Source organism: Scophthalmus maximus, chromosome 7 (genome assembly GCF_022379125.1).
Source record: "Scophthalmus maximus strain ysfricsl-2021 chromosome 7, ASM2237912v1, whole genome shotgun sequence".
Classification (NCBI taxonomy): Eukaryota; Metazoa; Chordata; class Actinopteri; order Pleuronectiformes; family Scophthalmidae; genus Scophthalmus; species Scophthalmus maximus.
Window position 1 is genome coordinate 15,415,531 of NC_061521.1, and position 6,000 is coordinate 15,421,530.

Below are 6,000 nucleotides of genomic sequence, written 5' to 3' on the forward strand. Positions count from 1 at the left end.
ATCCAGAGCTGTATGTTGAAGGTTGTTGGCTGAGTTAAATAAGTGAAATGAATGTAAATAAATACTGAGAATCCTGTATTAAGAAGATACGTGGAAGATCCTACAAGGAGTGAAAACCACACCCTACAGATATCAGCAGCATCACAACCTATTGCCCACAAACCTGCACCAAACCTGGTATAACTCATGAATTAAGTTTTAAATTAAAATTATTTAATAAAAAACATAATTCTAAAAGTGCATTACCGCAATGGTGTGTGTTGATTCAAGAGGCTTTAACCTGAAAAGCATAAAGTTACAAACCACTTGCTGCTATTTTGTTATCCTATATTTCACAGAAACTATCTTACTGTGCCCATGCAAGTAAATGGGGCCCAAAGCTTAAACGCCACCGCCACACTGCACTAAAACCTTAAGATGATTAGTGATATTCTTAAAACCTAGCCCACTGATAATGTGTTTAAAGAAGCGATACGGCTTTTCCAAGCTTTGAGTTCAAAGTCTGAGAAGCATGGGGTCAGAATGGCAATGGGCTAAACAAAGAGTAGCCAAAATGGGCTTTGAGGGATTTGAAAGTTAGGCCCCTGAACCCTTTTGATCAAAACAGAGCTACGGTCATAGAAATACTAAGTATAAAGGGCCTGGGACAGTGCCGCTGCTGAAGAAGAGGGTAAGATTCACATGCAGGATAAGATACTATGTTCAATAACAGATAAGAGGAATAGTATAGTAGGAAGCTAATAAATATGAAAATTTTCATACAATAATTCTGAGGGTTCCAATAGTTTTTTTTAAATTTGATGTCTTAGAGCCCGATGACGCCTGAGCACTTTCAGGAACCAACAATAACCCAAATTATCCTAAAACAAAATTAAGACTATATAGACATTTCCAGTTGTACTGTATGGGTACAATGTATGTACAATATATACAATGTACTACTCATACTATAGTATAAGTAGTCTCTATTTCAAAACCAGAAAGACCCAATAGATGCAGACTGTAGCCTATTGATGTTCAGATGTTTACATTTACAATTCAATCGAGATAAATGTTTGGATAAACATGTTTCAAAATGTCGATTTAAACTAACAACAGAGAATTAATCAGGTGGCAAAAGCATTTTTCTCATAATCTGTATTAAGAATGGTATGTTTTAACTGGAAATATTCAACTAGCTAATTAGTTCTACTTTGACTATCGGCAAGCATCATTTTTAAGTCAGTGTGCTTGATGAGACAAGAAAAATAAATGGTTCAACCTCAAAGTTGGAACATATTTGAACCATCTTGATCAGCTTTGAGCAATTAATTGGACATGTTTTCATCTTATTCTAATAGCAAACCCATTAAGTCCAAAAGGAGCAAACTGTGTTCAACATTTAAATTACCTCATTGAGGCTAACAATATAACCTGTCCAATTGTACAGTAAAAATAATAAGCCTTATGCCTGTCAAGATACCTGAATTTGCTAAAGGAAAATGAGCAAATCATCTAAAATCATATCCAATCACAAACCCAATTATGCGTGTTTATTATCATCTTGGCAGTTATGATGCAACACTCCTAGGCAGCTACATCAACACCCGATTAGTGCTGGGGACGGCCATGTGACAAAGAGGACGTATGATGGAGAAGACAATTAAATTGAGGGAATTTCAATCACATTTTTTAACCTTTTCTTGAGGCACTGGTGGTTCGCTCTACAATAAGTAGTTAGCCCATGTTTAAAAAGCTGTCACCATGTGTCAGGTCCACATCAAAAGTATTAAAAAGTTGCACGGTGAGTCATGCAGTGTGAGTGTTGTATCACAACAACATACACACACTTTAGTTATATTGTCTGCAACTACAACTGAAGGACATGAAAGTGCAGTACGTGCCACAAAATGTACTGTATGTTTGATGATACTCGTAGTGAACCAGTGCCTACTTCTCCCAGTTAAGGGTGGCATCAGACAAATTATCAGTGCTCTGTATGTATGCAACTGCATATAGCACCATTATTCTAGCAGGCCGATCAGTTGCAGTCTACTACACTCACCTTAAATGCCATCTGGAGCGATTCATGTTTTCTCTGACTACCTCTTGAGAGGCGTCATGGGAACTAAATGCATTATGATGTGGTAAGTCTGATGCAGATAGAAGGAAAAGCAAACAGGGCTGCAACTAAACATTTTCATGACCCATTAATCCGTAAATCGTTTCGTGAAAAATTGTCATTTACAACTTCCGAGAGCACACGTTTATGTCATGTAATGATCTGATTGGTCCGACCAACAATTCATGACTCAAAGAGATTCACTTTACTACAACTTGAGACTGAGAAAGCAGAAAATTATCAAATTTGAGAAGCGGAAACCATCAAATTAAATAAAAATTGCTGGGAAATTTACTTAAAACGATTAATCTATAATCCCCATAGCTACTGATTCATTTTCTGTCGGCTAATGGACTGACTAAAAGAGGCAAAATTAACTCTGAATAATTATTTATATAATTTGCATTATACTAAAATATCACGTGAACAAGTTTACCCAAAATATATTGCAGTATTGCATTATGTTAGGGGGAAAGTTTGAAGATTGTAAAAAACACTGTGTACTTGGGTTCAAGTTGAGCAGCCTTGAACATTCCTTATCACCTTCTCTATACAAATCTATACTGTCAGCCAAATGAAAATAAAACTGACAAACATTAACATTTACACTTAATTTTTTTCGTATCTGGACCATGTCATCCCGTCTACTGCCTGCAAGTACCTAAACTGATCATTTTAGTATGGGGGACATATCATGAACAAAATCTACGTCCATTATTTCATCCATTACCACTGAATGGTGCCTCCTGATGACACTATGAGGTAGGATGCACCAAATATAATTGGCATCTTGTTTTAATTGTACAACATTTCTGTCTTTTTTTTTTAAGGTGACAGGGCCATTACTCCAAAGTCACCACTTATCAGCAGTATCGCTGAGGATTAATGGTTTCACTTGTGCTGGTAAGAAATGTTTAAGTTGTCCTGATTATCAGTGCAAGAAAAAGAATAATGGTTATTTGTCATTGTGTTAAGCAGTTGGAGGAGGACTAATCTAACAAAACACTCAGTTAAGGATGTGATTAACCCTTTCTGGTGGGACTGAGTGGGATGTGTGTTGGACTGTGCAAAGCATAATAAATGAAAAAAAAATAAAAGCTTGCCTGCAGGAGAACTGTGCCAAACTGACTCATATCTGAATAACCAATCAGTATCTATAATATTGTTCATGAGACGAAAAATATGCCCAAATGATGGGAGCAAAGGCTAAGATACACAAAAAAGGTCAAATAGCTTCTATCCCTTCCATCTACCATGTGATATTCTGTATATTATTTCCATTGGTTTGGTGCAGAATTCAGACTGTTATGTGGTAAAATATCAGCGACCTACAGGTTAAAAGATGGAAAAAGTGTTGTCTTTACATAGAATCAAATCATCTCAAGCTTTAATAACCAGGAGAGAAGAATCAAAGACCTTGGCATCAATCAATAACAAGCTTACAGTCAAAGACGAACCAACCAAAAAGGAAAAAAATAATTGGGCGTTATAATTAGGCGTTATAATTAGAAACGTTATAGTTAATATGTTAGTGAAATGCCAAGTCAATATTATCAAAGTTAAACAATGTAAGTAAAATAAAAATTGTGATAAACTATGATGGAAAATTTGAAATTTAAATTGAGACACATTTTGTTTGCAACAGCAGCAATTACCACCACCAATAGCTGCCATACAACCCGTTTAACACATTTGTGTGGTGAAGGATTTTTTTTTCCAGCGGTAAGGTCCCTGAAGCTTTTGTATTGGTTGTGCAGGCTTGTTCCTACCCCAGTAATCTACTACATTATTTTCCTTGTCTGTCACCTTTATAGTATCTATTAGCCACTCTCTACTATCTGTTTGTGGAGCATTTTCTCTTCCTTTTCCCCATGAATGTTTTATATATTGGGGGGAGAATGATTGTTCTTCGCAACGAGGCCAGCGCATGGCCTCAGTAAGACAAATTGCTCCAGAACGTCTAAATGGCAGTCAATGATAACTCATTGGAAGGAGAGTAAGTGACTTCCAATGGAGTGGATAGGGGACAGAGAATAATGGCAGAGCACAGGTGAAAAATAGATGTTTGCCTCAGTGTAATTACTCCATTAGGGGGCTCTCTGTTAATCTACCACACCACAGCAAGTGTTTTTACAGCGATGAGGAGGTGATGGGCAAAAATGACTGCAACTGGACAGAGAGGAGCCCCACTACCTCCCCAATCACAACACACACTATGAAGTGTTTACTAATGGACAAATGTACTCTCAGTCTGCGCCCGCTGCAGCATCCCACATGTGCTACTCCTGCTTCAAGTTAAGTGCGGTGATAGAGGTATTGACGAAGTTCATCATTGAGCTGACATATTAATTACCTGCAATATGGTTCCATGCGTTCGGAGTGCTTTAACCTCCTCTGTCTCAGTTGTGCACCAGGGGGTGGATCAGCTGTGAGCCTGTTCAACATGAAAATCTGGGTTAGAACAAAAAAAAAAGGGGGACAAAGGGAAAGCCCACCCGCTGGAAATCAACACCCCCATTCTGCTGATTTTCCAGACAAACATAATGATAACAATTTTTTGACCATTTGGTGTCTGCTTCTTCTGCCTGTGGCAATCTAGACAAAAGGAGCCTGGTAAAAAAAAAGGACCAATATGGTCTTAAAGAGTTTATTCTGACCACACAATCTGTTTTCTTAAGTCAACTTTTAAAACACTGCTATGAGCACTGCCCACAGCTTTATCACTGAAGCTCAGATTGACCTTGTATTCACCTTTAAACCAACTCCCATCTGTTTAGGTTCCACCCCAGAATCCATCCCAGTTGGCTGTAGGCCCACTTTGCATCGGGCTTTCTCAGCGGAACCCTGAACAAAAACCCTGTAGGAGAAAAAAAAAGAAGAAGACTTTGAATTCGGCCTATTTCTGAGAATATTCTAGCCCGCATCATCTCGGCGTTTCGCTTTGGACACTCAAACAAGCTTTACTTGGGTTTTTTGTGGCTGTTTCCCCGCGTGCAACATGGAGAAACCCCCGGGTACGAGATTTACCCTTCTCCTTCTTTTTCCTACTGTAGCTCCTCACTTGACTTGAATCAGCACAGTCCTCCAGCGTGAGAGGATCAGAGAGACGTGGTCAATTCCGCACTTTAGCTATTGTAAAAGGTACAAAAAAAACCTGACCACTGTGTAGTGACAGACCAATAGAAGTGAAACAAGTGATTCGATTTGAAGAAAACGAGTCCGTTCTTTGTTTTCTCTTAATGGCCCTACACACAGTACATTAGATTTAAGTGGATTAAGTCTATACATATATCTACAGCCATGATTACAGGCCTGCTTAAGTAAACCCTCACAGCAGCTCATTAGAGGGGTAAACTGGCCTTCAACTAGATATATATATATATAATAAAACAAGATATGGGCAGGCAGGTGTAGCCTACATAGCTCAGTCAGAACCCATACAAAGGCATGGGGGGAAACACAAGGCGTCCAGCTGGACTGTTTTCACTGCCCCCCCCCCCCCCCCCCCAAACAAGCCACAGGTTGCCGTAAGTGGACTTGAGAGGGGCCATCACCACGAGCACGGTGACCCGATTAAGGCGAGGGTTTCTGGGTCACGCTCTTGTTTTTCCCAATGCCTAATTCGTCCGTCGATAGTGACACGGTCCGTGGCTCGCACCTACCTGTAATATTATCTTTCGGGGGGGGGGGGGGGGGGGGGGGCTTGTCGCTGTAACCCAACACGGACTGAGTGCGCGCGCGAGGGGGTGAGGCAGGAAGCGCCGCTTGTGTGTCTGTGTTGCTTTGTAGGAAGTTGCGGGCTGCGGCGCCCCCCAGTGGCCGCTCCGGTTTCTGGAGCTGCTGCTGCTTCCTTCCGGGAAGGCCTGTCCAAGAAATGCACTACTAACTCTGTTCATATG

General features: G+C 39.9%; 1 long non-coding RNA gene across 5 annotated transcripts in view; it reads right to left on the bottom strand.

The window, feature by feature from the left end:
- LOC118314939 overlaps positions 1–5,789 on the bottom strand; it is a 105,932-nt gene extending 100,143 nt beyond the window's left edge. For 2 of the 5 annotated variants that reach the window (XR_007031007.1, XR_007031005.1), the window contains exons 1-3: positions 5,066–5,368; positions 4,853–4,958; positions 4,455–4,535 (exon numbers count right to left, since the gene is read on the bottom strand). This is a non-coding gene — a long non-coding RNA (uncharacterized LOC118314939). Of the gene's footprint in view, positions 1–4,454; positions 4,536–4,852; positions 4,959–5,065; positions 5,530–5,763 lie in introns of those variants that run through there. The other 3 variants (XR_007031006.1, XR_004794764.2, XR_007031004.1) reach the window with 3 other exon arrangements.
- Between the last annotated feature and the right edge of the window lie 211 nt (positions 5,790–6,000).